Source organism: Tursiops truncatus, chromosome 5 (assembly GCF_011762595.2).
Source record: "Tursiops truncatus isolate mTurTru1 chromosome 5, mTurTru1.mat.Y, whole genome shotgun sequence".
NCBI lineage: Eukaryota > Metazoa > Chordata > Mammalia > Artiodactyla > Delphinidae > Tursiops > Tursiops truncatus.
The window spans coordinates 96,627,819-96,653,277 of record NC_047038.1 but is presented as its reverse complement, the minus strand read 5'-3'; the positions used below and the strand labels follow the sequence as shown (position 1 = coordinate 96,653,277).

General features: G+C 39.7%; 1 long non-coding RNA gene and 1 other non-coding gene across 3 annotated transcripts in view; one reads left to right on the top strand and one right to left on the bottom strand.

The window, feature by feature from the left end:
- The window catches only part of LOC109549584 (uncharacterized), a 286,346-nt gene that overhangs the window by 138,400 nt on the left and 122,487 nt on the right, over positions 1 to 25,459 (top strand). The gene's annotated exons all lie outside the window — the stretch shown is intronic.
- Positions 7,913 to 7,985, bottom strand: TRNAG-CCC (transfer RNA glycine (anticodon CCC)). The gene has a single exon. It is a non-coding gene; the product is annotated as a tRNA-Gly (tRNA).

Sequence of the window (25,459 nt, the reverse complement as noted above, 5' to 3'; positions counted from 1 at the left end):
AAGCCCGTCTTAGGTACTTTTAATACTACTGTGCTTTATTGCCTACCTTCACAGTTGAGGAAAATGCTAAATTTGAGTTGAGTAGAACTTAGTGATAATAGATCAATATATATAAATATAAAGTATTTATATAATATAATCAGTATATAATGTTTAGTCTAGTGCCTAGTGCCTGGCCCATGGTAAGTGCTCAATAATTTGGAACAATTATTATTAGTTAACCTCTAAAGCAGTGCACATCTAAGTTCACAGACCCTGAATTCTGTCCGAGGGCTCCTTAGGGGTCTGAAGGCCTCAGGTTGAGAGCACTTGCTTTAACTATAAGTGGAGGGATGTTAAATTCTAGTGGAGCGGTGCTGTAAGCCTGAGTGTGAGAGGGCAGCAGTGTAGCCAGAATCCTGCTTCTTCACAGGAGCAGGATCCTCCCTGTGCAGTCCCAGGGCCCTGGAAAATCCATGCTAAGCAATGATGCATCTGCTCAACCCTCTGGTCATGATCTACTTCTGTTAAATACTATATCCTTGGGTCTGCTAGAAATTAACTTCATGAGGACATAAAAATTTAAAAACTGGTTATTGCAGTATTATATACACCTAAATATAAATGTAAATTTTATCCACTGTGTGGCTTAATGAATTTTCATGAACTGAACACACCGGTGTAAGCAGAACCTGTATCATTATCAGCATCCCAGAAGCCTCCCTCAGGTCGCCTTCCTGACACGCCACCTCTCCTAAGGATAACTACTATTCTGATTTCTAGCAACATAGAGTAGTTTTGCCTGTTTTGGTTCTTTTTATGAATAGAATGATATACTTTTTTTTGTCTCTGGCTTCTTTCTCTCAACGTCATACTTGTGAGATTCATCCATATCATTCCATGTAGCTGTAGATTTTTCATTCTTATTGCTGCATAGCATCCTGTTGTGTAAATATACCATAATTTACCCATTCTGCTGTTAATGAGGATCTGGAAGGTTTTGCATTCTCTGTCTTTTTCATTTTTGTCGTTCTGGTGATTGTGTATTGGTAGCTCTTTGTGGTTTTTTTCCTGGTGAATAGATACATTTTTACCCAGGTATTGGCCATTTGGATATCCTTGTTTATGAAGTGTCTGTATAAGTCTTTTGTCTATTTTCCTAATGTCTATATTTAGACGAATACTTTAATCATTCTCAGTTTCCTCATTGTTAAATTAGGACATTAATAGAACCCATGCAAAGGGTTATCATGACGATTAAGAGAGGTAGGCATGTAAAATGTTTAGCCTAGTGCCTAGCGCCTGGCCCACGGTAAGTGCTCAATAATTTGGAACAATTATTATTAGTTAATCACTAAAGCAGTGCACATTGTGGATACTCTATGCTTGCTGCATAATCGAATTTTTAAAATATCACTGTAACAGCACTGTGAGTAGAATCTGCTAATCTTGGCTATAGCTGGGTGGGAAGCTCAATGGCTTGGGGATGGGATGAAGGAGAATTTCTTATTTTTTATTCTCTTTGGTACCTTTTGAATTTTGTACTATGTGAATGAATTTTCTACTAAAACACATGAAACTAAAGTCCAAAACGAATAGCTGAAATAGAAATGGAAATAATCTAGAGTTCAGTTGAATCATGAGCTATGCTACGTGTGCTGCCGTGTACACCCAGGATGTACATGGAGAATGGGCATGTGTAACTCTGGTGAAGAGGAAACCTTTTGAAGAAATAAGTTTAGTTAGTAAGGTGTGATGTCCGTGTATTTTGTAAAAGTTATGATAAGGGAAGTAGGAGTAAATTATGACATAGGGATAATGTTTGAGTGAGCTTAATGAGATGGGATGTGAATTTAATGTTGGGAAACAAAAAAGTATCAGGAGAGAGAAGTGGGATGGAATGCCTTAGTCATGTTCAGTCCAGCCTCTCAGGGTTCCAAGAAGTTTGAAAGGACATATTTTGGTCCAGAGTTCTCGAGGGTGAAGGAACACATCTCTGTGTCTCTTGGAGCTTTGTTATGCATAAAAAGGCATTTGCCTTTCTTGGTGAATTTTATGTTGCACTTATCCAAGATAGGTCGCTTTTCAGTGACCCAGAAGGAGAAGCAACAGAACTCTATCAGGGTGTGTTTCTAAATTATTATTACTAATGACAATACTGAAATTAACGTCCTAATTTGCAGAACGTTTTTCACAACGTATCAAGTACTGTTAAATATGTGCTCTTATTTGCTTTTCATACTAACTCCTGAGAAAGATAGCTGTGGTTATCTCCATTTTACAGGTGGAAGAACTAAAGGAAATGAGGGAGCCAGGACTAAAAGCTAGGTTAGTGCTGGAAAAAGGCCGAAGTACAATTCATAAGGTGACTGTTATGCCTGTGACAGTCACCTTGAGACAAGCTGTTTGAATGGAGAATGATGACTGGAGAATAATGAGAATAATGAATGGAGATGTTTGAAATGGAGAGTTCAGTGACTGCCACCACTCAGAGGGATGGTTGTGGGACCATGTCGTGTGGTGTGCCTCTGGGTTGTGTCCATTCTGAACTTTGATGATGTCCCAGGACAGTGACTTTGTATACTAACATTCAATTTAGTGACTTTTAAAATGGTTCTGCTTTTCTGTTTAGATAGTATTTTTGTGTGTGTGATTATTCTTAAAATGCATCATTTTAATCACCACGCTTCCTGAATCTTCTTTTCCTTTTGGATTCCTTCAATTACACCATCTCCCCTTAAACGATAATCACATTTCATTCTACCTGATTCCCCAGGCCGGTTACCCAGACTAATGGAATGATAGATCTGGGCAACAGATTCAAGATCACTTACGACAACCTCTTGAGAATTTTACAAATGAGGGAACTAAGACCCAGAGAGGCAAAGTGACTTGTCCCACATCACAAAGCTGGTTAATGTGGAGGATAGAATGAAATAAGCAGGAGGAGAGTAAGAGGGCAAGTTGATTTTTCACAGGGAAGATTTTCTGTAGAAGTTGATTACGTTGAATTTTCAGGGAGGCAAATGTTCTGGTAGTTCCATGGAAAGAGAAAGATTGCTTTCTGGACCAACAAGAATATTACCCCACTGGCTGCCGGGTAATAATGGCAGATGGTAGCCACAGGGTTATTGTAGGTATGGACTCATAAGGTCTTTAGTCACGGCACTCACTGATACACCGTCAGCTCAGCACTTTGATCCTAAACCAGTGCTGAAAAGAGAAACTCCTTCTGAAAGGACATGGCAGAATACTGAGGTGGCCCCCAAGATTATTGCCCCCATTTGCACACACTCTTTATAATGCTCTTCCCCCTGAGTATGGACAGGTCTGTGTATATGACCGATTTCACTCCCATGATGAAGTTACAGTACCTGACAAAGATGAAGAAATTTTGCAGCTATAATCTCAGATCAGTTGATTTTGAGTGAGTCAAAAGGGAGATTATCTGGGATGGACCTGACTGAATCGGGTGAGAGTTATTCAGAAGGGACTGAGATTCAAAGGGAAAGAGATTCTCCTGCTGGCTTTAAAGAAGTAATCCGGTATGTTGTGAGAGACTTACATGGCTAAGACCTGAGACAGGTGCTCTAGGATGAGGTCAGCTGAGGGTGAGGATGAGGTTAGCTGACAGCTAACAAGAAACCAGGCTCAGTCCTACAACCACAAGGAAGTGAATTCTGCTAATGACCTGAATGAGCTTGAAGAAGACCCCAGCTCCTGATAAGACCACAGCCCCAGCTGACACCTTGAGACCTGGTGAGACCCTGAGCAGAGGACCAAGTTAGGCTGTGTCTAGACTTCTAATGTACAGAAATTGTGAGATAATAAATTTTTGTTGTTTGAAAAAAAAAGTACCACTTTCCTGGAATGTCCCCAAGTTCAGGAGTGTAAATTCAGGCAAGAACAGCCCCCTGGGGAATACCTTGTTTCCACTTGGGGTCAGGGCTGATGTGTTTCTTTATAGTATAACCTATTAATTATGCAGGCCAAGAACAGCAGATTTTCAGAGAGTTAGCTCATCATGATTTCATAATTTCATCAAAGTTTCATAATTTCATTTTGCAGAGAAACAGTTTTCTAGGCAGACAAATCAAACTTCGTTAGAAGCTTTACTTTAGGGAAGATCATTTACCTATTAGAGATTCGAAGTACATCTTCCCCTCTCGGGTACAGCATTTCTTCATTTTAAGCGAACTCTTTGCTTTCCGATGTATGAGGGAGCACACTTGTGTTTTTCTGCTCTGTTACTCTGTTTTCTAGACTACCTCTTAATTCTTACGTCTGCTTACTAAACAGGAAATTCTAAACAGTATTAGTTTCTATTTGGTGCAAGGCATACTGGGGAGAGGAGGACTGAGATGTCTGAAACGAACTGGCCTTTTTCTTCCCTTTAGACAATGCCCCTTTGTTGAATGGGCTCTCTCAGTCAACTGCATTTCTGGTCATGGCCCTGCTGCAAAGCCTCTGCTCCACGATACTGGACCCTCTCTGTTGTGAGGGGAGAAGGGGGTTGGCAATATTCTTGCTCAGGAAGAGCCACTTGGTGGGACTTATTTGTGACATTTCCAGTACACAAATTTAGAAGCATAATTCTCAGTCATGGCTGAACACCTGTAAAGAAAAGATTGTTCTAATCATGTTCAGCCGTATCCTCCCGATTACCCTAGACGGTATGAATATTCAGCCCAAATCAAAACCAAAGACAAACTTCCTGCTTTGTGGGTCTCACAGAATGGGGCTTTGAGGAATCATGTCTGCGATCAAGGGAGCCATAAGGTGGGGGCGCTGCATGCTTCCACAGTGCAGTGTCCAGGCTCCTTTGTGAGATGCAGGTGATGAGGGCAAAGGGATGAAGTGAGAACATCGCCTCTGAGGAAACATGCCAGATTAGTTCGAGTCCATCTGACAGTCAGAAATCAGTCTCTGAGTGAGAATCCTTAACAGGACTCCACCCAGGAGAGCAGGAAGAACACTGGACTAGGCGTCCTTCCTTTGCTGTTCTACCAACCAATTGTGTAACATTTGCCAATTTATAGAATCATTCCGAGCCTCAGTGTCCTCAGACGTAAGCATGGGTATATCTGTTAGTGGTCTTTGTCTGCAAGGAGCAGAAACTAGCTCTCACCAATTGAAGCAGAAGAGGACTATTTGGAAGGTGCTGGGCTGCTCACAGAACCTGTGGAGGCTTGAGACCCAGGCTGCGGAAGGGCAGGAAGCAGAGTGGGTCTGGGGTCTATAGAACAGGAGCGTCTGCCATGGTAGGGACCACACTCAGCCTTGGTGGGCTCTTGGTTGGAGACTCTTGGTTGGAGGCATCCTTCTTTCCCATGTGAATATAGACAGTCCAGGGCTGGTACGGAGACTTCACAGTCATTGAGGATCCTCCTTGTCAAGTCCCTGGTTTTTGGTTTCTCACTTAGTGCAGAACTTCGGATTCATGATATGAATATGTAATTTAAAAAGAAAAAAAAGGTGGACTATCCACTCTTTCTTTTCTGGAATAGTTTCTCTTCTGGAATATATGCATTTGTTCAGCAAAATTTTGATTTGATTGAAGTTAATATAGTTTCTACCAACCTGAAGCTTGAAATGTTTAATGCAGCTCTAATTTTATTATTTAATGATATAAATAAGATGGAGAAGGCTCTAGGCTTGACAAACTTGACATTTAAATCTAACTTTGCTGGTGCTGGGAAAACTGGACAGCTACATGTAAAAGTATGAGATTAGATCACTCCCTAACACCATACACAAAAATAAGCTCAAAATGGATTAAAGACCTAAATGTAAGGCCAGAAACTATCAAACTCTTAGAGGAAAACGTAGGCAGGACACTCTATGACATAAATCACAGCAAGGTCCTTTTTGACCCACCTCCTAGAGAAATGGAAATAAAAACAAAAATAAACAAATGGGACCTAATGAAATTTCAAAGCTTTTGCATAGCAAAGGAAACCATAAACAAGACCAAAAGACAACCCTCAGAATGGGAGAAAGTATTTGCAAATGAAGCAACTGACAAAGGATTAATCTCCAAAACTTATAAGCAGCTCATGCAGCTCAATAACAAAAAAACCAACAACCCAGTTCAAAAATGGGCAGAAGACCTAAATAGACATTTCTCCAAAGAAGATATACAGACTGCCAACAAACACATGAAAGAATGCTCAACATCACTAATCATTAGAGAAATGCAAATCAAAACTACAATGAGATATCTCACACCAGTCAGAATGGCCATCATCAAAAAATTTAGAAACAATAAATGCTGGAGAGGGTGTGGAAAAAAGGGAACCCTCTTACACTGTTGGTGGGAATATAAATTGATACAGCCACTGTGGAGAACAGTATGGAGGTTCCTTAAAAAACTACAAATAGAACTACCATATGACCCAGCAATCCCACTACTGGGCATATACCCTGAGAAAACCATAATTCAAAAAGAGTCATGGGGGCTTCCCTGGTGGTGCAGTGGTTGAGAATCTGCCTGCTAATGCAGGGGACACGGGTTCGAGCCTTGGTCTGGGAAGATCCCACATGCCGCGGAGCAGCTAGGCCCGTGAGCCACAACTACTGAGCCTGCGCGTCTGGAGCCCGTGCTCGGCAACTAGAGAGGCCGCGATAGTGAGAGGCCCGCGCACCGTGATGAAGATTGGCCCCCGCTCGCCGCAACTAGACAAAGCCCTCGCACAGAAACGAAGACCCAACACAGCCAAAAATAAATAAATAAATATTAAAAAAAAAAAAAAAAAAAGAAAACCACTTTAAAAAAAAAAAAAAAGAGTCATGTACCAAACTGTTCATTGCAGCTCTATTTACAGTAGCCTGGAGATGGAAACAGCCTAAGTGTCCATCATCGGATGAATGGATAAAGAAGATGTGGCACATATATACAATGGAATATTACTCAGCCATAAAAAGAAATGAAATTGAGCTATTTGTAATGAGGTGGATAGACCCAGAGTCTGTCATACAGAGTGAAGTAAGTCAGAAAGAGAGAGACAAATACTGTATGCTAACACATATATATGGAATTTAAGAAAAAAAATAATGTCATGAAGAACCTAGCGGTAAAACAGGAATAAAGACACACACTTACTAGAGAATGGACTTGAGGATATGGGGAGGGGGAAGGGTAAACTGTGACAAAGCGAGAGAGAGGCATGGACATATATACACTACCCAACGTAAGGTAGATAGCTAGTGGGAAGCAGCCGCATAGCACAGGGAGATCAGCTCGGTGCTTTGTGACCGCCTGGAGGGGTGGTATACGGAGGGTGGGAGAGAGGGAGACGCAAGCGGGAAGAGATATGGGAACATATGTATATATATAACTGATTCATTTTGTTGTGAAGCAGAAACTAACACACCATTGTAAAGCAATTATACTCCAATAAAGATGTTAAAAAAAAATCTAACTTTGCAAAACAACCTAGTAGGCAAGAAAAGTATTTCCTAGGCTTCCTCAGATCTGCCTGGATATGTTGTTATAATATGGTAATGAGCTTCCCTAGAAGGGACAAAATGCATGACTGAAGTTGCATTTTTATTTTGTGTTTTCTTGAAATAGATTGTCTAGATCAGAGACCTTTAAAATTATGTTTTCTCTCTGCTGGCCACACATTTAGCCATAGTTACTATTAGAATTATAATTTGGGAAATATTTATAAGGAAGTACGCTGGCACTGAATACAACAGACCCTTTTTTTTGCTATTCTGAGAGTCAGTGGTAACTCAGTTTAGAGAAGTGCTGGTTTTAAGGAACTGAAATTCATGCCATTCATTCAGTTTACTGTATTTTTTATAAAATATTTATTTATTTATTTGGCTGTGCTGGGTCTTCGTTGTGGCATGCGGAATCTTCACTGCGGCATGTGGGATCTTTAGTTGCAACATGTGGGATCTTTTAGTTGCGGCGTGCGGGATCTAGTTCCCTGACCAGGGTTCGAACCTGGGCCCCCTGCATTGGGAGTGCAGAGTCTTAACCACTGGACCACCAGGGAAGTCCCAGTTTACTGCATATTAATCACTTACTTGGGAGTTTAACCTTTCCGATCATTTTCTTCATCTAAAATGACTGAGAATATTTGTGTGCTGATGCCAGAAATATTTTTCATCAGCTATCTTAATCAGCAGGTATTAAGTAAGCACAAAGCATTGACTGCACGGATTTTTTTTTTTTAATACTAGGAGATGGGTGAGGATTACAAGAGCCTCAGTTTTGGCTTTACAGTCAGGTTTAGGAGACTGGTTTATCTATGTATCTAGTACTTTCAAACAGCATTGTCCTCCTAATCATCAGTGACTAAGATATGCTGTAGAAACGGGGTCTGTTGTTTTTCTATCAGATTCCCCAGGGAGCATCTCCCACAGGCACAGACTACCATGCATCCCTGAGTGATGGAGAGCCCACCTGATCCCCATGGGAAGAATGTGGCAGAGGGGGCTAGCTGTACCCCCAAATTCATGCTTCTCTTTCTATAGTATGTAGTTGTCCCTGCTAAGTAGCTATCCAGCTGAGGTGAAATTTCCCAGCCCTTTTTTTTTTTTTTTAACATCTTTATTGGAGTATAATTGCTTTACAATGGTGTGTTAGTTTCTGCTTTATAACAAAGTGAATCAGTTATACATATACATATGTTCCCATATCTCCTCCCTCTTACGTCTCCCTCCCTCCCACCCTCCCTATCCCACCCCTCTAGGTGGTCACAGAGCACCAAGCTGATCTCCCTGTGCTATGTGGCTGCTTCCCACTAGCTGTCTTTTTTACGTTTGGTAGTGTATATATGTCCATGCCTCTCTCTCACTTTGTCCCAGCTTACCCTTCCCCCTCCCCGTACCTCAAGTCCATTCTCTAGTAGGTCTGCGTCTTTATTCCCGTCTTACCCCTAGGTTATTTATGACTATTTTTTTCTTTTTTTTTTTTAGATTCCATATATATGTGTCAGCATACGGCTTTTGTTTTTCTCTTTCTGACTTCACTCTGTATGACAGACTCTGGGTCCATCCACCTCATTACAAATAACTCAATTTCATTTCTGTTTATGTCCCAGCCCTTTTTGCACCTAAGCATGGCCATGTAGCTATTTCTCACTAATAGAATGTGAATGGGGATGATGTGTGACACTTCCTGGCCTTAACGTTTGAGAAGCGGGGATGCTTCCTCCATGTTCCTTCTTTCCTGCTCTACTGGCTGGATGCAGATGACTCCACCTGGGCACGGTGGAGCCACAGGATGGAACAATTGTGAGGAGCAGCGCCACCTTTCAGCTGGGAACATCTACCTTTTATTCTTACCTGAACAAGAAATAAATTTTTATTGTGTTTGAGATTTTGTACTTCTGTACGTCTATTTGGTATACCTACTAGCGTTACCCTATTATAGGAAATAGATTCCCTTGGGTAGACCTCTGATCTTGCTACCCTATATTTATTGAGTCTTTGAAATCCTTTGTCATTTTGAACTTACAGTGGAAAGAGAAGACTAGTCTACATCTTCTGTGCTTGTCAGATCTACAGACGTATGATTAAAAAATTGGCACTTCCCAGATTTATAAATCATCTTCCTAAATTCTCCTGAAATTTTAGCCTGTTGAGAGACAGTGTGACCTAGTGGTTAAGTGTGTAGAAGTGTGTAGGCTATGGAGCCAGCACGCCTGGGTGTAAATACTGCCTCTGTTGCTTACTATCTCTGTGAACTTGGGTAAATTGCTTAACCTTTCTGTGTCTCTGTCTCTTCATCTGCAAAGGAGGGATAACAACACTGCCTACCTCAAATGGTTGTTATGAGGATTAAATGAATTAGTATAGCTTAGTGCTTATGGTGGTTTCTGGCTTGAAGTAAGCACACAATAAATGTCATTTCTCATGATTATTGAGGGTCCTTGTTGTGGTTTAGCCTAGGATTTCTAAGGACCTTTGCCTTTATATTTGGTTATTTCACCTTAGTGTCCGGAGAATCCAGGAAGCTTATGTATGAAGCGTGATGCCATTGTTAATGGCATAGAGGCAAATCTAATATTAAATAAAATGAACTACAAACACTAGCTACTTTGTGGATTAGAAGATCTAAAAACATGATGATGACGATAGTTTATGTTTTATAGTGCATTGTAAGTGTTAGGCATTGTTTTAACTTTGCATATATTAGCTTATGTAATTATCACAGTGACCTTTTGAGTAGGTATTATCATTTTCCCTATTTTATAGATAGGGAAATTGAGGCAGCGTGAGGTTAAATTATTCATCTCAGGTCACATAACTAGTAAGTGGCAGAGTTATTGCTTCAAATCCAGGCAGTCTGACTGCAGAGGCCATGCATGGGAAACTCCTATTCACCTTTAATGCCTAGTCAAGGGGCCCCTCTTCTGTGAAGGTTTCTGTGAGGTCTTTCCTGACCTGTTCAAGAGGTTGTTCACTGCTTTCTATGGCAGTCACCACTCTATCTTGGACTGAATGGATTGCAATTGGAGCTGTGCCGTATTGTAGTTATATGTTCATGTTTCTGTGAGATCCTTGTGTGCATAGACTAGACTAGTGCTTCTCAAACTTCAGTGTGCCTGTGAATCATCTGGAGAATCTTGTTAAAATGCAGTTTCTGATTCAGTAGGTGTGATGGTTAATTTTAGGTGTCACCTTGGCTGGGTGCGCAGATATATGGTCAAACACTATTTCTGGGTGTGTCTATGAGGGTGTTTTTGTATGAGATTAATATTTAAATTGGTAGACGGAGTAAAGCAGATTGCCCTCCCCAATGTGGATGGGCCTCATCCAATCCGTTGAAGCCCAGAATAGAACAAAAAGGTTGACTCTTCCCCAAGTAAGAGAGAATTCCTCCTGCCTGATTGCCTTTGAAATTGGACATTGGCATCTTCCTGCCTTTGGACTCAGATTGAAACATCAGCCCTTCCTGGGTCTCAAGCCTGCCATCCTTGGACTGGAACAACACCATTGGCTCTCCTGTGTCTCCAGCTTGCCAACTCACTCTATAGATCTTGGGACTTGTCAGCCTCCATAACTGTGTGAGCCAATTCCTTATAATAAGTCTCTTTGTGGGCATGTGTGTGTCTATATATATTTATCAATCTCCTATTAGTTCTGTTTCTCTGGAGAACTCTGACTAATACGGTGGATCTGGGTGGGGTCTGAGATTCTGCATTTCTAACAAGTTTCCAGGAGACACCGATGCTCCCAGTCAGTGGACCATATTTTGAGAAGCAAAGACAAGACTGTCTCATTCACCTTTATACCCTTGGTCTCTCATACAGAGGGCACCTAGTGAATTTCTTTTTCTTTTCTTTTTTTTTTAATAGATGTGTAATGGAGTATAATTGCTTCACAATACCGTGTTAATTTCTGTTGCACAACAAAGCAAATCAGCCATATGCATACATATGTCCCCATATCCCCTCCCTCTTGAGCCTCCCTCCCACCCTCCCTATCCCACCCCTCTAGGTCATCGCAAAGCACCGAACCCATCTCCCTGTGCTATGCTTCTGCTTTCCACCAGCCAACTATTTTACATTTGGTAGTGTATATATGTGGATGCTACTCACACTTTGCCCTCCCACCCCATGTCATCAAGTCCATTCTCTATGTCTACCTCTTTATTCCTGCCCTGCAACTAGGTTCATCAGTACCATTTTCTTTTGCAGATTCCATATATATATGTGTTAGCATGTGGTATTTGTTTTTCTCTTTCTGACTTACTTCACTCTGTATGACAGACTCTAGGTCCATCCACCTCACTACAAATAACTCAATTTCGTTTCTTTTTATGGCTGAGTAATATTCCTTTGTATATATGTACCACATCTTTATCCATTCATCTGTTGATGAACATTTAGGTTGGTTCCACGTCCTGGCTATTGTAAATAGTGCTGCAGTGAACATTGTGGTGCATGTCTCTTTTTGAATTATGGTTTTGTCAGGGTATATGCCCAGTAGTGGGATTGCTGGGTCATATGGTAGTTCTATTTTTCGTTTTTTAAGGAACTTCCATACTGTTTTCTGTAGTGGTTTTATCAATTTACATTCCCACCAACAGTGTAGGAGGGTTCCCTTTTCACCACAGCCTTTCTAGCTTTTACTGTTTTCTAAATTTTTTGATGATGGCCATTCTGATCATTGTGAGGTGATACCTCATTGTAGTTTTGATTTGCATTTCTCTAATAATTAGTAATGTTGAGCATCTTTTCATGTGCTTCTTGGCCATCTGTATGTCTTCCTTGGTGAAATGTCTATTTAGGTCTTCCACCTATTTTTTAACTGGATTGTTTGTTTTTTGATATTGAGTTCCATGAGCTGTTTGTATATTTTGGAGATTAGTCCTTTGTCTGTTGTTCCATTTGCAAATATTTTCTCCCATTCTGAGGGTTGTCTTTTTATCTTGTTTATGGTTTCCTTTGTTGTGCAAAAGCTTTTAAGTTTCATTAAGTCCCATTTGTTTATTTTTGTTTTTATTTCTGTTACTCTAGGAGGTGGGTCAAAAAAGATCTTGCTGTGGTTTATGTCAAAGAGTGTTTTTCCTATGTTTTCCTCTAAAAGTTTTATAGTGTCAGGTCTTACATTTAAGTCTTTAATCCATTTGGAGTTTATTCTTGTGTATGGTGTGAGGGAGTATCCTAATTTCATCCTTTTACATGTAGCTGTCCAGTTTTCCCAGCAGCACTTATTGAAGAGACTAGACTGTATTTTCTCCATTGTATGTTCTTGACACCATTGTTGTAAATTAGGTGCCCATATGTGCGTGGGTTTATCTCTGGGCATTCTATGCTGTACCATTGATCTATATTTCTGTTTTTGTACCAGTACCATACTGTCTTGATTATTGTAGCTTTGTGGTATAGTTTGAAATCGCAGCGCCTGATTCCTCCAACTCTGTTTTTCTTTCTCAAGATTGCTTTAGCTATTTGGGGTCTTTTGTGTTTCCATATGAATTGTAAGATTTTTTTGTTCTAATTCTGTGAAGAATGCCATTGGTAGTTTGATAGGGATTGCACTGAATCTGTAGATTGCTTTGGGTAGTATAGTCATTTTCACAATATTGATTCTTCAATCCAAGAACATGGTGTATTTCTCCATCTGTTTATGTCATCTTTGATTTTTTTCATCAGTGTTTTATAGTTTCCTGAGTGTAAGTCTTTCTCCTCCTTAGGCAGGTTTATTCCTAGGTATTTTATTCTTTTTTTTGCAATGGTAAATGGGAGTGTTTCCTTAATTTCTCTTTCTGATTTTTTGTAGTTGGTATATAGGAATGCCAGAGATTTCTGTGCATTAATTTTGTATCCTGCAACCTTAACAAATTCATTGATTTGTTCTAGTAGTTTTCTGGTGACATCTTTAGGATTTTATATGTATAGTATCATGTCATAGGCAAATAGCGACAGTTTTACTTCCTCTTCTCCAATTTGTATTCCTTTTATTTCTTTTTCTTCTCTGATTGCTGTGGCTAAAACTTCCAAAATTGTGTTGAATGATAGTGGTGAGAGTGGACAACCTTGTCTTGTTCCTGATCTTAGAGGAAATGGTTTCAGTTTTTCACCATTGAGAATGATGTTGGCTGTGAGTTTGTCATATATGGCCTTTATTATGTAGAGGAAAGTTCCCTCTATGCCTACTTTCTGGATGGTTTTTATCATAAATTAGTGTTGAATTTTGTTGAAACCTTTTTCTGTATCTATTGAGATGATCATATGGTTTTTCTCCTTCAATTTGTTAATATGGTTTATCACATTGATTGATTTGCTTATATTGAAGAATCCTTGCATTCCTGGGATAAACCCCACTTGGTCATGGTGTATGATCCTTTTAATGTGCTGTTGGATTCTGTTTGCTAGTATTTTGTTCAGGATTTTTGCATCTATGTTCATCAGTGATATTGGTCTGTAATTTTCTTTTTTTGTAGTATATTTGTCTGGTTTTGGTATCAGGGTGATGGTGGCCTCATAGAATTAGTTTGGGAATGTTCCTTCTTCTGCAATTTTTTGGAAGAGTTTGAGAAGGATGGGTGTTAGCTCTTCTCTAAATGTTTGATAGAATTCACTGTGAAGCCATCTGGTCCTGGACTTTTGTTTGTTGGAAGATTTTAATTACGGTTTCAATTTCATTACTTGTGATAGGTCTTTTATATTTTCTAATTCTTCCTGGTTCAGTCTTGGAAAATTGTACCTTTCCAAGAATTTGTCCATTTCTTTGTGGTTGTCCATTTTATTGGCATATAGTTGTTTGTAGTGTTTTCTTATAATCCTTTGTATTTCTGCACTGTCAGTTGTGATTTCTCCTTTTTCATTTCTTACTTTATTGATTTGCTTCCTCTCCCTTTTTTTCTTGATGAATCTGGTTACGGGTTTATCAATTTTGTTTATCTTCTCAAAGAACCAGCTTTTAGTTTTATTGATCTTTGCTATTGTTTTCTTTGTTTCTATTTCATTTATTTCTGCTCTGATCTTTATGATTTCTTTCCCTCTACTGACTTTGAGTTTTCTTTGGTCTTTCTCTAGTTGTTTTAATGGTAGGGTTAGCTTGTTTATTTGAGATTTTTCTTGTTTCTTGAGGTGAGATTGAATTGCTATAAACTTCCCTCTTAGAACTGCTTTTGTTGCATCCCCTAGGTTTTGGGCCATTGTGTTTTCATTGTCATTTGTTTCTATGTATTTTTTAAATTTTTTTTTTGATTTCTTCAGTGATTTCTTGGTTATTTAGCTTATTTAGGTTATTTAGGTTATTTGGTTATGTAGCTCACTGTTTAGCCTCCATGCATTTGTGTTTCTTTTGTTTTTGTTTTTTTTTTTTTTTGCGGTACGCGAGCCTCTCACTGCTGTGGCCTCTCCCGTTGCAGAACACAGGCTCCGGACGCGCAGGCTCAACGGCCATAGCCCATGGGCCCAGCTGGTCCATGGAACGTGGGATCCTCCCGGACCGGGGCACAAACCCGCATCCCCTGCATCAGCAGGTGGACTCTCAACCACTGTGCCACCAGGGAAGCCCGAATTTGTGTTTTTTATAGTTTTTTCCTGTAATTGATTTCCAATCTCATGGTGTTGTGGTCAGAAAAGATACTTGATATGATTTCAATTTTCATAAATTTTCTGAGGCTTGATTGGTGACCCAAGATATGATCTGTCCCAGAGAATGTTCCATGTGCACTTGAGAAGAAAGTGCATTCTGCCACTTTTGGGTGGAATGTTTTATAAATACCAATTATATCTATCTGGTCTATTGTGTCATTTAAAGCTTGTGTTTCCTTATTTATTTTCTGTTTGGATGATCTGTTTGGTGTAAGTGGGGTGTTGAAGTCCCCTACTATTATTGTGTTACTGTCAATTTCTCCTTTCATAGTTGTTAGGATTTGCCTTATGTATTGAGGTGCTCCTATGTTCGGTGCATAAATATTTATAATTGTTATATCTTCTTCTTGGATCCTTTGATCATTATGTAGTGTCCCTCCTTATCTCTTGTAACAGTCTTTATTTTAAAGACTATTTTATGTGATATGAGTATTGTTACTCCAGCTTTCTTTTGATTTCCATTTGCATGGAATACCTTTTTCCATCCCTTCGCTTTCAGTCATATATATTGGTCTTGTTTTTGTATCCATTTAGCCAGTCTGTGTCTTTTGGTTGGGGCATTTAATCCATTTACATTCAAGGTTATTATCGATATGTATGTTCCTGTTACCATTTTCTTAATTGTTTTGGGTTTGTTTTTGTGGGTCTTTTTCTTCTCTTGTGTTTCCCACCTAGAGAAGTTTCTTTTACATTTGTTGTAAAGCTGGTTTGGTGGTGCTGAATTCTCTTAGCTTTTGCTTATCTGTAAAGCTTTTGACTTCTCCATTGAATCTGAATGAGATGCTTGCTGGGTAGAGTAATCTTGGTTGTAGGTTTTTGTCTTTCATCACTTTAAGTATATCCTGCCACTCCCTTCTGGCCTGCAGAGTTTCCACTGAAAAATCCGCTGATAACATTATGGGGATTCATTTGTATGTTATTTTTTGTTTTTCTCTTGCTGCTTTTAATATTTTTTCTCTGTATTTAATTTTTGGTAGTTTGATTAATATGTGTCTTGGTGTGTTTTTCCTAGGGTTTATCCTGTATGGGACTCTCTGTGCTTCCTGGACTTGGGTGACTATTTCCTTTCCCATGTTAGGGAAGTTTTCCACTATAGTCTCTTCAAATATTTTCTCAGACCCTTTCTTTTTCTGGGATCCCTATAATTCAAATGTTGGTGCATTTAGTGTTGTCCCAAGGGTCTCTGAGATTGTTTTCAATTCTTTTCATTCTTTTTTCTTTATTCTGCTCCTCGGCAGGTATTTCCATCATTTTGTCTTCCAGCTCACTTATTCGTTCTTCTGCCTCCGTTATTCTGTTATTGATTCCTTCTAGTGTATTTTTCATTTCACTTATTGTGTTGTTCATCTCTGTTTGTTTGTTCTTTAGTTCTTCTAGACCCTTGTTAAACATTTCTTGTATTTTCTCAATCTGTGCTTCCATTCTATTTCTGAGATTCTAGATCATCTTTACTATCATTACTCTGAATTCTTTTTCAGGTAGATGGCTTATTTCCTCTTCATTTTTTTAGTCTTGTAGGTTTTTACCTTCATCTGTGATATAATATTTTGCTGTCTCATTTTGTTTTGTTTTGTTTTATGAGTGGGATTGTGTTCCTGTTTTGCTGGTTGTTTGGCCTGTGGCTTCCAACACTGGAGTTTGTAGGCTATTGGGTAGAGGTGGGTCTTGGTGCTGAGATGAGGAACTCTGTGAGACCTCACTCAGATAAATATTCCCTGGGGTCTGAGGTTCTCTGTTAGGCTAGTGGTTTGGACCTGGAGCTCCCACTGCAGGAGCTTCTGCCCGACCCCAGGCTTGTGAGTCAACATCCCCACAAGCTGCGTGGGGTGGCAAAAAAAAAGAACAATAAAAAAGTAAAAAATAAAATTAGACTAGGAAACTAGCAGATATGTTAGAAAGAATATAAAAATAAAAATATATATGAATCAACAACTGGAAGGTACATCAGTACCACAATAGTAAGAAAGAGGAGGAGGGAAAAAGAAAATAAAAGAGGGGGAAGGCCTTCACTGTGGAGAGCAGGGCCTAAGCAAGGGCAAGGTTTGGGCAGTGGGTGGGGCCAATGCTCCGGACCCACAGGGCTGGAAAAGGCCCTGGGGGCTGTGGGAGGTGGGGCTTAGGCACAAGGAACAGAAGGGGCCCAGGCGTGACCCCCACCCCGGTCTCAGAGGGAAGGGGGACCTCACCTGGGAGCCTAGCAGGCTTCCTGGGCTCGAGTGGGTGGGGCAAACATCCTCCTCTCCTCTCCTGCTCCTCCGGTCCGGGGTCTGGGAGGGCCCCTCCCGCCTGCCTCTCCTGATCTCCCTGGCCTCAGGGGCGCTGATCTTGTCTTGCCTCCACTTCTCCTCCCCGCTCAGTACCCCTGCATCCTACCGGTTCACTCTGGGGTTCCTCCCGTCTCCTTGGGGATCAGAGTTGCCCACCAGCAGCTGGCAGGCACCTTAGTCGTGGGGAGATGCTAACTCTGTGTCTTCCCACACCGCTGTCTTGCCAGTGAATTTCTTTTGAATGTATTGGATGAAGTTTTCTTACCAGGTGAAAGATTCTGTAAATGAAAAGTCAAGGCAATAATGATAAGATGAAGTGATTTTGAAAACGATGACTTCAACTTTAATATAGGCCAAATTTGACTTAAATAAAGAGGAGAAAAGAGAAGGGAAAATCAGGAAAACAGCAGATTGTAAGGGCTAAACATCTAGGAAATGGAAAGTAAGATTAATGAGACTGATTGGAACTGACTGACTATCAGCATAGAGCACAGAGAAGATGAAATTAGTTTTAGCACTTGTGGTTTTAATAGCATGGATCTGAGACTATGCACTGCCTGTGTATCTTAATGTTATAGAAAATTTAGTTCCTTGCATTCATGCATTGAAAGTCATTTTAATCATTTGTAAGTATGATAATGTATCCATGAAGTTTGAGCCCGATAACCTTCAGTTAGTTTCATGGGTCATTATTTTCTGATGTGGAGATGGTGTGGCTCATTGGCCGTGTTTCCTCTTGGAACTTTGTTCCTGAAGTTTGGTTATGCTATAATCAGCTCAACAAATGCAGGGCTTAATTTCTGTATAGTAAGTGTTGACAACATGTTTCATCGTTGCCTTCACTTGTTTTCTCCTAGTAAGTAAGGTTTATTTACCAGATTTACAGACCTGTGACTCTAAGATTGAAATTTCCCCAGAAAGCACATAAAGGATAAAAGTGCTAAAACAACAACAACAAGTGAAGACAGTAGGGGTAAGACACACACACAGACATACATATACAATTTAAGATGCTTTGATTGTAAGATGTATCATTAAGGTATGTACTGCTAAAATTGAAAAAAAAATGCTGCACTATAATAATTATATTATGTTATAATAATGTCACATTATTAGATTATAAGATACATTCCAATTTCAGAGATGTTAACATGTGAAAAGATGTGCATTTTAGAATTTTTGAAATACATTGTGTGTTTTCGTGTACATATACATATCAGTGGATACATAAATAAATTAATATATATATTTATAGATACCCACTTAGATGTATAGGCAATATTAAAAGCTATATGTCTCTATATGTTGAAGACCAGACTCTGTCTAGAAGGCTACAGATACTCTATGCAGAATGTGCAGAAAAATGTGTTTCCTCTGATTCTCTAGAGCTAGAATAGGAGACCACTAGTGATATTTTTAGCTTATTTTAAATGTTGGGAATGATTGAAACAGAGTCCCACTGTAATGTTCCTAGGGCTTAAACTATTTTAGGCTTCAAAAGTAAATATTCATTTTGACCTATGAGATTGAGGATCTCTAGTTAACAAAGAAAATTATAACTCAAATAAAAGCTATTTGGTTATTCATATGAAATACATGCTCTGTGATGTCTTTATGCTATCTTGTTTATTCCAGACATTTTAGTACAAATCTGCCACTTTGTAAAATCGTATTTGATCCAAGGTGTCACTGACATTGACCCTGTTAATGAAACCAAATTGCCAAGGCTTTCACTGCCTGACCTTGGTTAAAATTGCAGGGCAAGTTCAGAATTGCTTCACACATACAGAGCTCCCCGAAGTTCAGTAATGATCTTTAGGGTATGTGGACTTTGTGACAAGTAGCAATGGACTTTATGTGAGAAACAATTAAAATAGCATCAATACCTACTAATATCTTGCACCAAGGGATGAGAATTGTGAAAAAGCTATGAACCCTAGGAGCATGATGGATATCATAGGCAAACCACAGTTGTCATGGAAAAGGTAATGATCATTATTTTTCACAGATAAAACTTTCACACTGCCAATAAAACCTTTCAAATGGTGGACATGTGTCCCCCAGGAAACATGTTTAGGCATTGTTAGAATCTGTTTTCTTTCTTTTCTCTCCCTAAAGTCCCTTTAAGAGATTATTTAATGTTGAGCCTTGTTTTATTTCATGTTGCTTTCTGTTGATATCTTGTATTTGAATTAAGACTAGCTTATTTACTGCTAAAGCAGGAGATAGAAGAGGAACCTTAAGGGGCTACCAGGGTAGTAAGACTATAGAGGTCAGTAACAATAAAACCTCATTTTTAAGGAGAGAAGGACCATGGGAATTTTGTAAAATATTATTATGCAAAGTAAAGGGTATTTTTGGTCTTGGAAAAAGAATCCACACTATTTGAATAACTATAGGATATGCAATATATTTGTAATTAACAGGAATTGAGAGTTTCCTGTGAGCCAGGCACTGGCAACAGTCTTGTAAGGCAGATACTCTTACTAGACTGGTTTTACAGATGCAGACATTGAAGCACAGAAGCATTAGATAACTTACCTAAGTGTGTCAGTTAAGGTTCTGGCAAGAAACACAGTCAAGTTGGGTAATTATAGGAGAGTTTAGTAAAAGGATCATTTACAAAGTATTGGCAGGGTTTAGGGAAACCAACACAAAGTTAGCAACATCGGGGGTCATTTCTGCTCCTAGGATGGAGGGGATGGGGGAAGGAACAGCTCCTGGATCCAAAGCTGTATAGAGAGGACTACCTGACAGGATCTGTGGATTTTGGGAGAGATTTTGCAGGAAGGGAGCTGGGGCAATAAATACCCAACCTTGCTCTCCTTCTGCCCTTGGATATCCTGCTGGTGCCTTCCATTGACTGAATCCCACTGGAGCCAGAGGGCAAAAGACCCTATTGATGCAGTCAGTCCCTATGGCTCAGCCTCCTGGAACACAGAGTAGGGTGGAGTGTGGTCTAATTCCAGGACCGGTGCTTTTAACCACTGCCTCATGGCAGACGCCTTCAGTTCACCTTCAGAATGAATCTAGGATTAAAAAAATTCCATAGAAATGTCTTAGCCACCCCAAACATCATAAATTTGTTCTTTATTTTTCACTTAAAATTTTATTGAGCTTCAATTCTAGTATTACAAAGAACACTTTGTCCTTCTTTCCCTGGGTTGCATGAAGCTCAGGTTTATCTTTGGCTCTCAATGACTATGTGTTTTGTTATTTCTTCATCCCTTTGTGCAGTATTCTTTTATTTTTGGAAGCTCATTCCTAATAATTATTTTAGTTGAGAAGAAATAAGTTCTTATCTTAAAGTGCTCTATAAGCCAGGTAGATTTGGGAGTATTTTGCAGTGTCAAGAAAGTGTTTGTGGGCTTCCCTGGTGGCGCAGTGGTTGAGAGTCCGCCTGCCGATGCAGGGGACACGGGTTCGTGCCCCGGTCCGGGAAGATCCCACATGCCGCGGAGCGTCTGGGCCCGTGAGCCATGACTGCTGAGCCTGCGCGTCTGGAGCCTGCGCTCCGCAACGGGAGAGGCCACAGCAGTGAGAGGCCCGCGTACCGCAAAAAAAAATAAAAGAGAAAGTGTTTGTTTCTAAAAAAGACAAGAAATTGCCTTTAATGTATGTGTCAAAAAGCTAAATTGTCTGGAAAAAATAATCCAGATAAATGATTATCCATTTTTGTATTTTAGTTATTTCCATAGATACCTGATTCATAAGGATTATTTAGACAGTTGTGTTTTCCAAAGTCTACTTGAATTTTATTTGGCAATAGTATAATAAACTTCTAATTTCTACTCAAATACTTCATGTTTTTCTTCAAAAAATTAATACAGATTGGTTTAATAAATTCAGCTTTCCATTTTTATATTCCCTTGCTACAAAATTCATTCTAGAAATATATTAGAGCTAATTCATTACAATGATCTGATTTTTATATTTTTATTGTTGAAAAAAGTGTAATGACGATTTTATATGTTAAAAAGGGGTGGTATTATGATGGTGTTTTGACCAGAGCAAGCTATTCTTTGTAGGAAGTGGGGAGCCCCTGGTTACCCAGCAGTCTACATCTGGTCTTGGGGTATATGGTAGTCACAGAACTTAACATGGCTTCTGGTGGCCCTGGTAGACTGCCAGTTTAAGTCCTGCTTAATATTAGTAATAACTAATATTTTTATACAGCTTTAAAGCTTACAAGGTACTTTTACATGCATACAGTATTTGATCTAATCTTCAACCTTGTGAGGAAGTTAAGTTTTTATCATTAAAATACAAACAAGGAAACTCACTGTTCAGTTTTACAGCTAGTAGATGTTAAAGCCAGAATCCTAACAAGTTTTCTGACTCCTAAGTTTGGATCTCTTTCTGATTGTCTAACACTGACTCATGAAGTATCACCAACCCACCCAACTGATCAGACAGACCTGAGTTTATAGCTTACCACAGTGAAGAATACCATCTCAACAGAGCCTTGGCCGTGTCTCCTTCAACCTTGCCATGGCTGGGATTTTATTGAGAATTGGAACTGTGGTTTAAGGTGAGTCTTTCACTGAGGGCACTTGATTACGATTGAGTAAGGATGGCAGTATAATAGTTTAGGACTGGTGAAAACAGCAAGGTGAGGGGCTCCAAGAGTGTTGATACTTACTGAAGAAGTGATGATCTTTTGGGAGATTCTTGTGATGAACAATCAAGGTACTTGTAGCCTCAGCAAATGTCCTCTGGGATAGTAAAGTAATGCTAATGAGGACAGTGGACTAGACAAGTCATGTTAAGTGTAGACAGCTGTGTGTGAAAGTAGGTAATTCCAAGACATTTCCTTGGTGTCCAAGTTGTGCATTGGAGGTACAGTTATTCCCACTTATCTGTGGGAGATACGGTCCAGAAGCTGTGGTGAAAGCCTGAAACCATGAATAGTACCGAACCCTGTATTATACTATGTTTTTTCTTATAGATGCATGCCTATGATAAAGTTTAATTTATAAATTAGGTACAGTCAAAGATTAACAACAATAACTAATAATAAAATAGAATGATTATAACAGTGAACTGTAATAAAAGTTGTGTTAATGAGGTCTCTCTCAAAATACCTTTTCCATCTTAACTAACCACTTATCATGCACTGTGGTCTTAACTTTTACCCTTTGAGGTGCGACAGCAAAACTAGCATGAATTTCTTTTTTTTCGCAATTTCACAGACAGAAGATTTGTTCTGACTGTAGATCTTAGCATACGATTTTTTTCTTTCCTTATTAAGTTGAGAACTTTCACCTTTTCACTTAAAGGAAGTACTTTATGGCTTTTCTTTGGCACATCCAAATTGCCAGCATCAATACTCTTGCACGTCGGGGCCACTATTAAGTAAAGTAAGGGTTGGTTGGACACAGGTACTGTGATACTGTGACAGTTTATCTGATAACCCAGATGGCTACTAAGTGATTAAGGTGCAGGATATGCTGGACCAAGGGAGAAGTCATGTCCCAGGCAGGACGTGTGAGATTTCATCATGCTACTTAGAACTGCATGCAATTTAAAACTTAGAATTGTTTATGTCTGGAATTTTCCATTTAATATTTTCAGACTGTGGAAGACCTTGGGTAACTGAAACTGCAGATAAGGGGGGGACTACTGTAGGTGGTTTAGGGTTCTTGTGTCCCCCTTGTGGCCATTCTTCAGCCTGAACTGAAAGATAGGTCAATTATATCTGGGAGTGTGATCAATCTAGGTCTTCACCAGTGTTTGAGGTATCACATTGGCATATCAAGTATTTGGAGGTGGTTGTTTCTACCTCTGTAAGTATCAAGTTTCCCCACTCTTTTTGCTCAATGATCGCTTGTTAGGTCATGGGGCAGAGGCTGCAAAGCAGCATTTAAGACCCTGGAGATCACACATCTGAACACTGTGACACAAATACCAAAAGAAGGCTTGTGGTCAGAGTTTGTAGTCTGCTTCTCAATCAGAAGTCCAGAGTGCCCAGATTAATCCAAAAGATTAGGTCCCATACCAAATGTGAAGAGCCCACAGCACCAGATATGGGGTTATTATCTCCATTACCAAATTTCCTTTGCTTCCTGGATCTTTTTTAGTGCTATTAAAGATCCAATAGAAGTCTGTAAGGATGTAAGTACAAACTTCTTCCCCTGTAACAGCACATGTCCCCCTCAAAAGGCCAATATTGTATCTCAGGCAGTCCTGTTCTGAACCACTGTCTGTCCAATTTGTTCTCTACTCTTCGTCTCATTGTCTAACTTACCTGCGAGTCTCTGAACCATGGCATCTAGGAGTCTTCTTACTTTCCTGGACTCTTGTAAATCACGATGTGCAGAGGTTTGAGAAAAGGAGAAGGCAATCAAGAATTTCCCTGAAAAGTTATGATTTTAGTTCTCATATTGGGGCTCAGTTTTTCTCCTTTTTCTTAGAGTACGAAGTTGATGGGTTAGAATGGACTCTAGGTGACATCAGGGACAATCCTGAAAGCAAGCATTAGTTTACTAAAGTAAGAAGTTCCTGTTCAGTTCCTGGGTAGTTGTCAGTAGCTTATCTTCCACAAGTACAGGACCAGTCATTAGGGGCTACACAATTATCTACTTCTGGCCAAAATACTCCTATAGAGTTATGAAATAATATTGTAACATTTTGGTGCCACTCAGGTAGAATTTAGCATCACACAATGAAAATTTGTTATATTGAGATCATTAGGTAGGTGTGAAGCAAAAAAAAGAGAAAAAAGTGTCATACTTGTAAAATCTGTGAAAGGGAGACAACTTCCAAATACACACCAACTTAATAAACCACAACTACCTGTCCTAGTGCTGAATATTTCTTAGAAAATGAAGTAATTTTTTCCCTGAGAATTCACTTATGCTTTCAATTAATTTGGGACTTTTTGAAATATGTCAGGCATTGCATATGTTGCAAAAATAATTGTCCAAGACCTTCTTTTTCCTTTTTTATCATACTGGAAATAAGTAGCATAGCTAGTGAACCCTGCATGTAGTGCAGCCCCTTCTGCTGCTATTGTGACCCTGATACACGCTCCTCTCCCAGCCCTCTTTGTGTTCCCATGGCTGCCCAAGTACTTCAGAATCCTGCAGTATACTTATGTGGGTCTGTGCTCTTGAAGCTGTATGTATTTTCAAATATGTGTTGATAATTATTTGGGAAAGGGAATTGACAACTGGGGAGGGAAAAAAGAGATCAAATGAAGAGCACAGAAAGGTGGAAGATGTTTTCACAACGCAGCATTAAATCATGGAAAGAAACTGAGGTTTTGGGACAGTATTCTGTCTCTTAGGACATAGCCTATGTGAAGCAATCTAGTGAGCCACATCAGAGTATCTTTTTTTTTTTTTTCGGTACGCGGGCCTCTCACTGTTGCGGCCTCTCCCGTTGCGGAGCACAGGCTCCAGACGCGCAGGCTCAGTGGCCATGGATCACGAGCCTAGCCGCTCCGCGGCATGTGGGATCTTCCCAGACCGGGGCACGAACCCGTGTCCCCTGCATTGGTAGGCGGACTCCCAACCACTGTGCCACCAGGGAAGCCCCACATCAGAGTATCTTGCTATATTTTGATGTGTTCTTAAAGGACAGTATCTTGGGCTGAGTTACAGCTAGAGAACTTGTGTATTCAAGAGTTGGGCTGAAGAAATATCATGAAGGCACATGCAGATTACACCTTAGCTAACAATACTATTACCACTACCACTGCCTTAACAACTATTATCTCTTGTCTGCTTGCTCCATGCCAGGAAACGTGCTAAGGGCTTTATGGCGTTTTCTCATTGAACCCTGTAGCAACCTTATGAAGTGGCTATTATTAGTACTTTCATTTTACAGATGCAGAAATCAAGGCCTAGAAAGCTTAAGTAACATAGTCAAGAACATACAAGCAGAAATATGGTAGAGCTCGTGTTTGAGGACAGGTCTCTCTGGCTTGGCAAAATGTATGAATAAAATCCAATTTGAGCATCCAAGTGATGGTATCTGGGAGCAGCCCCTATGAGATCCGAAAGTGAATCTCAATAACTTGGCATAGTTAGCAGGATCCCTAAACTCATAGCATGTCTGCAGTGGTGTCATAGAAGTACCAAGGGGGCTTTCTGGCAAAAGGGAGGTTTTAGGTAAATAACTGGGAAATTTATGTTTAGT